The following is a 10,029-nucleotide window of genomic DNA, read 5'->3' as shown; positions in this document are numbered from 1 at the left end:
TGATCCAATATTATATATCTTGATCCAATCACTAACCGTCACGATTATAAACTAAATTAACAAAGTATACAAACTCTTTTGTCTACTTTCTAATTAATTTATTTATAACCGAATTTCTTGTAAATCACCAAGTATACAAACTCTTTTGTCTACTTTCTAATTAATTTATTTATAACCGAATTTCTTGTAAATCACCATTTACTAAAATAATTAAAGTCCAACTTCAATTATTTATTTCATGAGAAAATATTTGCAACTTTTGTAAATTTAAACTTAAGGGCCCAAAAAATCATTTTTCACCAAAAACATTTTGGCCCATTTAAATTTCACAAATATATTAGCCATCCAATGGCCCAACAACTCAAGGCCCATGACACTTTGATATTTCAAAACACCTTTTGAAAATCCTAGTCGTCATCGCCGTCGCTGGAGCTCCGTCGCCGGATTCCGGCCAACCCAATTTTTTTTTTCAAAGGGGCTGTTCGGGCAGCCCCTCGGGTAGCCCAAGCTGCCTGAAATGGGCAGCAACTTGCTGCCAAAAAATCGCCCAAATATGCCTTATTTTTGTTGCAAAAATTTCATCTCATGCGGTTAGAAGTCGACCTCAATATAATATTATGTATATGCTACAAAAACTAGTACCCTTAGCTCTGATACCACTTGAAAGGGATCTATTTTAAGGTGTTCAAATGCGCAACCGAAGTTCAAAATGTTTAAGGGCAATGAAAACCGAAATTTTAAGGGAAAAATTTCTTGAACACCTCATATACTAGTATGTAACATATACAAAATACAAAATGACATTCATAGGGTGTTAAGATAATTACCTATCAATCTCAAAGATTGATGTAATGGCTCCAACCAAGTTGTAAACAACTTGGCTCTTCAAAGGCAAGAAAAATCTACAAGCTCTCCTTGTCTCCCCTTTCTTCAAAATCAAGCCCAACACCAACTAGGTAGATCCCCTCATATTTTACACTAGAAAAATAGGAGGATTTTTCAAAGAGAAGTGTAAGGATTCCTCAACAATTGAAGAAAAAATTGGGAAAGAATTGAAGGCAAAATTTCGGCCATATCATGCAAGAATGAAGGGAAGGGAGACCAGTCTTGGTAGTGTAAAAAGCAAAAAAAAACTTTTAGCATGCCAAGCCTTGATTGTTGAAAAAGATGTCTCCCAACTCTTCATCTCCCATGCATGCAATTTGACTTGGGCTTGTACAATTACAATGTCCATGGACTTTATTTAAATGTCCCAAACATATTTGAGTCCATTTAAAGTTTACTTGATTTTACTCAAGCCCACTAGTTAAATAATTATTTTCAATTGGGCTCTACAAGGCCCAATGTGATTTAATTAATTCAACACTTGAATTAATTTAATTGTTTGGACTCTACTAGGCCCACTAAGGTTTAATTAATTCAACACTTGAATTAATTTAATTTTGTCCACAATAATGTTTATGAAAATCACAATTTCCAAATACATTATTTATTTGGCCAACTTTTAATTTAAGAAAACATTCATAAATTAAAAATTACATTTCGCTCATAGAAGTCATACTTCTATTTTTCCTTATGCTTATAAACTCATTTATAAGCCGTTCAACACATTGAACTATTTTACTTCTCAACAGGATCTAGAAAGCTAGTACTTGTGTGGCTCTCAATGGTTCATTGATACAACTAGCCGTGTGTTCACATCTCCATGTGATTCGGACTAAACATGTCTTTATATGAGCATACCCCAATTGCTCCATTCTTACTTATCAACTCCTTGATAACAAGAATGTCAGAACTCAAGTCTGATAGTACCCAACCAATCATGTTAAATGCCTAGCAGCATCGCTTACATGATTCCCTAGGTATCAAATGATAGTGCCTGCAAGAACCATTCAATTATGGTTAGCGTACAGTACGGTCGCTTCAACTCATATATCCCGATCGATTCGACAACCATTGGTATATCGAGAGTTGTCAATGAATCGATACTATGTGTCATATCGTAGTTGCATCAATGGTGTAATCTATGAAACTCCTTTCATAATTACCACCATACTCTGATCAGAGATTTCATACTACACATACATGAGAACACATAGGATATCCATACCCGAAGGTAAGCGGTGAATCCCTGACTACAATGCATCGACTCCTATATGTTTCGACAGAACACCCAACCTTGCCACCTGATGACCCCATGAGAGTCGGTAAACAAGTCAAAGTGTAATTCTAGCTCATAGAGTCTCAATTTTGTCCCGGGTCATATGGAATAATGGTGTACAACCATAAACTAGGACGTTTCCACTCGATAAGTTAGAACCACTTGGAAAGTCCTTTATGGAGAGTTGTTCAGTGCACTCTACCAGGAGCACCTATCTGCATGCTCGGACATCACAATGTCCCCTACCAATGAAACATGGTACTCACATCGCAGATACTAGTCTCGAACTCGAGCGGCCTATATCCTCCTTAGCAGCGGCTGAATCGACTAGGAACTGTTTAGAATATACAGTATTCCAAATATGAGTTTCATGATACTCATCATATGAGCATCTCATATTCTTTCTACTATTTGTATATTCAAGGACTTTATCTATGCAACTAGCATGGGTATACAGATAAAGATGTGCCAAAACAATAATTTCAAATATTATTAAAATAAAGATTGTTTATACATAGAGTTTCATTGTGAACACTTGGCCAACACTTGGCTCGACGGGCACCTACTCTAACAATATCCACTCACGTAGGTGAGCAATAAATCTTTAACCAGAAAGCATTGGCTCCTAAGGATTTTGGGACTACACCTAATCTCTCTATGTGATGACCCTCATGGAGTTTCGTGATGCGGTCATGGATGATCAAGCCACCAAAAAAACATGGGATCCTCTAGAGTTGTTGGAAGGACCTATAACGAGATACGAACATGAAGTTTAACGAAGTTCTTCGAGGACTCATGGTAAGCTACCAAGAAGGTCCTACAAACATGACGCCAAGATTCGAGGGTTTTGGGGAGGATGACAATAATGTTGGAGGTTATTGACACATCATTCAACTGTCAAATGATCAAGAGGACTGTAGCAACCGCGCATTCTAAGTGCACAGCCACGCGCATGTCAAATATCGAGGACGATTATGGGTTCCTTCTGGGGATTCACTTAGATATGAAATTATGACAAAAGCCCATAATATCCCTTATTCTATACACCCCGGAAGTGTAAAAATGTACAAGGAATTATAGCTCTTATATTGGTGGCCGGGTAGGAAACGATATTATGGACTTCGTGTTTGAATGCTTGACGTATCAACAAGTGAAGGCAGAGCATCAAAGACCAGCAGAAATACTCCGACTGCTTCCCATTCCCGAGTTGAAGTGGGAGAACATCACTATGGACTTCGTGATAGATTTACCAAAGACGGTGAAAGGATTCAACGCCATTTGGGTAATAGTGGACCGTCTTACTAAGTCAGCACATTTCCTACCAGTAAAGACGACTTTCTCCATGACCCAATATGTAGAGCTGTATATTCGAGAGCTAGTCAGACTCTACGGAATTCTAGTTTCCATAGTTTCGGACAGAAACACACGATTCACTTCATCATTATGGAAGAGTTTGCATGCAGCCTTAGGGACCAAGCTACTATTCAGCACAGCGTTCCATCCTTAGACAGACGATCAGTCTGAGAGAGTCATACAGATTTTAGAGTTTCTACTCCGAGCATGTGTGATCTACTTCCAAGGGAGTTGGGAACCGAAGCTACCCATAATGGAGTTCACTTACAACAACAACTATCAGTTATCTATAGGGATGGCTCCATACGAAACACTCTACAGAAGGAATGTAGATCGCCCATCCATTGGGACGAGGTAGGGTAAAGAGCTACGATGGGACCCAAGATAGTTCAGCTGACCGCAGATTTATTCACCAAGATCCGACACAGGATGAAGACTGCTCAAAGTCGACTGTAAAGCTACGCTGATAAAAGAAGACGAGATCTCGAGTTTGCAGCTGGTGATCACGTATTCGTAAAATAACACCTACGAATGGTGTTATGAGATTTGGTAAGAAAGACAAACTCAGTCTGAGATTCATCGGACCATTCGAGATACTTGACAGAGTGGGAGAATTAGCATATCGAGTGGCGTTGCCACCCAATCTCGCAGGAGTTCACAATGTATTCCACGTATCGATGCTTTGCAAGTACATGTCAAACCCTTCACATGTACTAAATTTAGAGCCACTGCAAGTTACACCAAACCTGTCTTATGAGGAGAGACCTATTCAAATTTTGGTCAGACATTAGAGAAGACTGCAGAACAAGGTGATAAAGATGGTCAAGTCAAGTGGCAGAATCACTAAGAGGAAGAAGCTACTTGGGAGACCGAGACATAGATGAGAAGTCACTGCCCAAAGTTATTCGGTTAGTCTTAATTTCGAGAACAAAATTTTATTTAGAAGGGGGGATTTGTAATGTCCAAAAATCAGTTCACGTAAATCGCATGAATGCAAATTATTTAAATAGCCTTATTTACCTTATTTAATTGATTTTAAATGCTACATATTATATGATTGAATGTTTAATTGCATGATTTCATGAAATTAAGGATTTTATCCTGATATGATATGATCAAATAAGATTAAAATTTTCTAAAAATGCTGGAGTCTGAATTATTTTATGAGACGAGCATGATTTTATCCGGAAAGCCAGTTTTAGTCAAATGAAGGACTTTTAAAGGCCCGAAAATTATTATTTTGAAAATGAATTTTGTAAATTTTTATTTTATAATTAAATAGGTCTTAATGGGCTTAATATACCTAAATTTATTGGGCCTAATAATTCCTAAACTTCAAGCCTTAAAGACCCTAACATCTAACACCTAAATTTCGAAAATTAAAAACCAAAAACTAGGGTTCTTGGATACTCCTAGTAGCCGACATACTCACACATCACACACTCAAGGATATTCAAAAAATTGAGAGCAAAAATACAAGGATTTTCGTCGTCCGTTCGTTTTTCTTCGCAACCCACGCCAATGATCGAATATTCAAGCATTCTAAACGCAAATACACGCTTCTAAACCTTTCTTTTGCACAATGCAAATCATATAATGCATGATTTATATTTTATAGCATGAAAAATGTTTAGATCGAATTATTTAATGATTAGACATATAATTTTCAAAGTTTTGACGTTTATACGCATATATGAGTCATGTTATGGATTCCAAACTATATGCTGCCATTGGAGTATTATTAGGGGATGTGAACATGGACGTTTAGTTATGAAACGAGGGCTGGAACCGTGCATGGCAAAGGGAGGATGACCCTAGGGTTTCTTGATGAGTTTCCTTGTGGTCATGGGACGGCTAGGGATGAACCGCACCAGGGCTTGGCCAGGGCCCTGTGCGCGGCTTAGGGAAGATGTTAGGAAGGCTTAAGGTTGGCTGGACGTAGGCTAGATGAAGGAGGGCATCAACTTGCAAACCCTAGGATACCTAGGGCTCACGCGCGGCTTGACGATTAGAGGAAGGGGTGCAGCGTGCTAATGGATGACCAGGGCAGTCGGCCAGGGTCCCACGAGGGGTCAAGGGTTTGTGTAGGCTGGGCTAGGGCATGGAAAAGATAGCTCGAAAGGGAAGTGAGCCGTGACTTTAGGATTAATGGAGAGGGGTGTACTGCAGGTTCCAGGGACTAGGGGCTGGTGCGATCTGATTGGGGATATCGTTAGGAAAAAGGCCCACAGAGAGCCTATTTACGAGAGAAGGCCCCGGATGGACTTGACGATCGTATTTTCATTTTTGACCATGACATAGTGACGAGAGTTGCTGACGCCCCTCCCCCAGGTACTTGGTGTAGCTAAGACTGATCAGTCGACCACATGATGATATGATTACCTCTACTCACTTTCAAGGATCAAATGTCACCCCAAAATGATATATGATGATGGAAAGCTTTATGATTTATTGATTTGAGATTTATTTAAGCTTACAAAATTTGTGCTAGCTTATTTTAAATAAAATTATGATTTTTAATGTATGTGCCTATATATATATTATTTGCTACTGTGGTTGAAACGTGTTAACTCATTAGACTCACTAGGTTTGTATGGTTGCGGATGAGTGTAATTTTGAGGGAGGCGCTGACGCTTTAGTAGATCGAGTCCGGCAGTACACTTTCGAGAGACATTTATTTTCCGTATTTACTTAGTATTTAAAGTTTTTACGTAAAGATTTTTGAGGATTATTTATTTAGAGATTTTATGCTTTATGAAGGATCGTATGATGGGCACCTTGAGGTGCTTTGAACACAATAAATCAATGAGATGCAATAGCTCGTGTTCTAAGAAAGTGTACACCGATGAATTAAATCAAGTATGGTTACAAACCAAGCGGAAAACACTCGAAGTAATCATTTGTTAAAAAACACTGATATATTTTATATCATGTGTAACGGAATAACTGAAAATATAGGAAATCAGTTGTGACATATATCAGTTCAGTTATGGTGAAAACTGAACTAAAGGATATTCTAACTGATCAAATCAGTTTGAAAACAATAGTTAAACAATTAAATACACAAGATATTTTTATGGATGTTCGAAGACTTCAACTGCTCTTACGTCACCCCTTCTACTACCTCGGGTAGGATCTACTAGAAGACTTTGATTAATTACAGAAAATGTATAACCCACCCAGCTTAGGACTTACCCACTTTCTAACTGAACTCCTAGACTAGACTGAAGGCAACACCTTCCAGTCCACACTTGTTTAACGTCTGCGTGTCAAAGACTACATACACAAGTTTAGTGTCTTTGTTCAAGACTGTATTTGGGTGGTGGTGTGCGTGCGTGTATGAGAACTGAACAAGGAATGCACCACGAAGGTGTTCTCACACACCGAGGGAAGTAAGCTTCTAAACTAAGCTGATATGACTTGAGTATTCCCTCTGGGATGATTGCTTCTTGAAAGTTGATAAGCAAATAAGTGTGCCCTTTTTCTTTATATCTTCGCACACTTTTGTATGTTCGTATATTTGCTGATGGTCTTGAGCTTGTATTTATAGAGGCATTGAGACAGTACTCCAAGACTCATCACATGTGATCGTTGCAGTTTGAATGCGTTCATTGATATATGTGTCTTAACTTTTCTGACATGCCTCAAGGAATCTCTCGGCTTTAATCTTTGCTGCAACGTCCATTGTTGTACCTTTGATAGTACATATGCTTTTGTATCTTTGTGTGTAGTTGGAATCTAGTAAGGTAAGCTTGTCTTGAATTACAACTGATTGAATCCTAACTAATGCACCTAATTGATCATATGAACTGATCTTCAGTTGGGCTGGTGAAATCATTTGACTCATCAGTTGAACTGATTTCACTTTTTCAGTTGAACTGGTCAGCTGGATTCTTCATCAGTTGAACTCTTCATCAGCTAGTCGGGCTTCTGAAGGTCATCTGCTGAACCACCTATCAACTGGACAGTCAGTTGAACTGTTCTTTGATATGTCAGTTGAAGTGATTCAGTTTGGTCGATCAGTTGGTGTTTTCAGTTTACGTCTCGATAGCTTCAGTTTTGGCTCGTTTAACTGATCAGTTCAAAGCCTGATCAATTCCAGCTTCCTGCGCACTTAGGCAAATCATTAGAAATAAATAACAAGTTTTGTTAACATCAAAATCAAGATTGCGAACATGAAATGTTCCAACACAGTAGTTAAACAATTACATACAAAAGATATGTTTATAGATGTTCGAAGACTTCAAATGCTTCTACATCACTCCTTCTATCACCTCGGGTAGGATACACTAGAAGACTTTGATTAATTACAACAAGTGTAATAACCCACCTAGCTTAGGACTTACCCAACTGCCTAACTGAACTCCTAGACTAGACTAAAGGCAGCACCTTCCAGTCAACACTTGTTTAATATCTGTGTGTCAAAGACTACATACACAAGTTTATTGTCTTTGTGAAAGGCTGTATTTTGGGTGGTGGAGTGTGTGTGTGTGAAAACTGAACAATGAACACTATCAGAAAGTGTTCTCACACACTGAGGGAATTGTGCTTCTGAACTAAGCTTGATGACTCGATGAGGTGTTCCCTTTGGGCAAATTGCTTCTAGAAAGCTGATATGCAATATGTGCACCATTTTTATTGTTTTGCACATACTTGTTCTTCTTCTTGTTGTAGTTGTTGTTGGTCTTCACTGATATTCTATTTATAGGCGGGTAACTGATCGTATAATGAGACTCAACAGTTGTATCCGTTGCAGCTTGAATGTGTTCCTTGAGATTCGTTTCTCGACTTTTCCAAAATCTATGTTGGAAATTTTGTCTTTAAGCGTTGCTGCAACGTCCATTATTGTACCTTTGATCGTACAAATGATTTTGTACCTTTATGCGTAGCTGTAATCTATATAGATAAGCTTGTCTAGATATGCAACTGATTGATTCCTAACTGATATTCCTAACTGGTCATCTGAACTGATCTTCAGCTGAGCTGGTGAAATCAGTTGACTCGTCAGTTGAACTTATTTCACTATTTCATTTGAACTGGTCAGCTGAGCTCTTCATCAGTTGAGTACTTCATCATCTGGCTGGGCTTCTGAAGTTCTACTGCTGAACCACCTATCAGCTGGACAATCAATTGAACTGTTATTTTTTATATCAGTTGAGCTGATTCAGTGTGGGAACCCGAACCTAATTCGTCTTCTTAATCATCATTAGGATCAATTAATTAATCTAGGTTTAATTTTTTTTTAAATACATAAGTGCAGAACATAATGAAATCAATCTGATATAAATATCAACAGTAAAGTACAAGTCCTGTACAGAGTACATTTATTTCAAGCTAATGTTCAGTCACTACATCAAGTACTGAAAACCAATCTACTCTATGTCCGGATCTCCACGCTAATCTTGAATCTCTCATCCTCTTCGTGACCCTGATCCTGTCCCACCTGTTGTCATGCACACTTACAAACACAACAACAGCCGGATAACTCCGGTGAGAATATAATCCCAGTATAAATAACGTATACATGCAATCATATAAACATTTATAAAAGCATGAAATAGATATCAATAACATGTATCAAATCTGAAAGACATGAATCGATATAAAGCTATAAATAACTCTGGACTCATCTTCTCGGACTCGACTCATCTCTAATCTAGGGATCTCGATCTAACTCAGAATTTGGTATTCTGTATCGAATCTCCGCAATAGAAGTCGATCTACTCCTACGCAACATCGATACACCAAAAGTCTAGTGTCTTGGCGGTTCTGCCGAAGACTTGGCGGCTCTGCCAATGACTAGGCGCATTTGCCTAAGACTCTAACTCATGCTTTGCTATAACTCAATAGACTAAACATATCAATCTCATGAATTGCAAATATCAATGCAATAAAGTAAAGTATGTGGTTTTGGGAAACTCAAGTCAAATCAAACTCGAGTCGTATCTTCCCGGTTCAACATTGATTTATACCTTTCTCTTGTCAATCTGCCGAAGTCGAAGTCTCGAATTCGAATATGTCAATACTCAATCTGGAAAAGACAATATCGAGGAATATAATATCAATATGCCACTCAAATCAATACTGGATATAATCAGACTCAATCAAATTCTGTTTCAACGGCATAACGACACAATCTCAATATACCCAGCAATACAAATATCAATAGATAAGCTTGTCTAGATATGCAACTGATTGATTCCTAACTGATATTCTTAACTGGTCATCTGAACTGATCTTCAGGTGAGCTGGTGAAATTAGTTGACTCCTTAGTTGAACTTATTTCACTCTTCAAGTTGAACTGGTCAGCTGAGCTCTTCATCAGTTGAGCACTTCATCATCTGGCTGGGCTTCTGAAGTTCTACTGTTGAACCACCTATCAGCTGGACAATCAATTGAACTGTTATTTGTTATATTAGTTGAGCTGATTCAGTGTGGGGACTCGAACCTAATTCGTCTTCTTAATCATCATTAGAATCAATTAATTAATCTGGGTCTAATTTTTTTTTTGAAAT

Source organism: Primulina tabacum, chromosome 16 (assembly GCF_025594145.1).
Source record: "Primulina tabacum isolate GXHZ01 chromosome 16, ASM2559414v2, whole genome shotgun sequence".
NCBI classification, from domain to species: domain Eukaryota; kingdom Viridiplantae; phylum Streptophyta; class Magnoliopsida; order Lamiales; family Gesneriaceae; genus Primulina; species Primulina tabacum.
Note: the sequence above shows the minus strand (reverse complement) of the source record.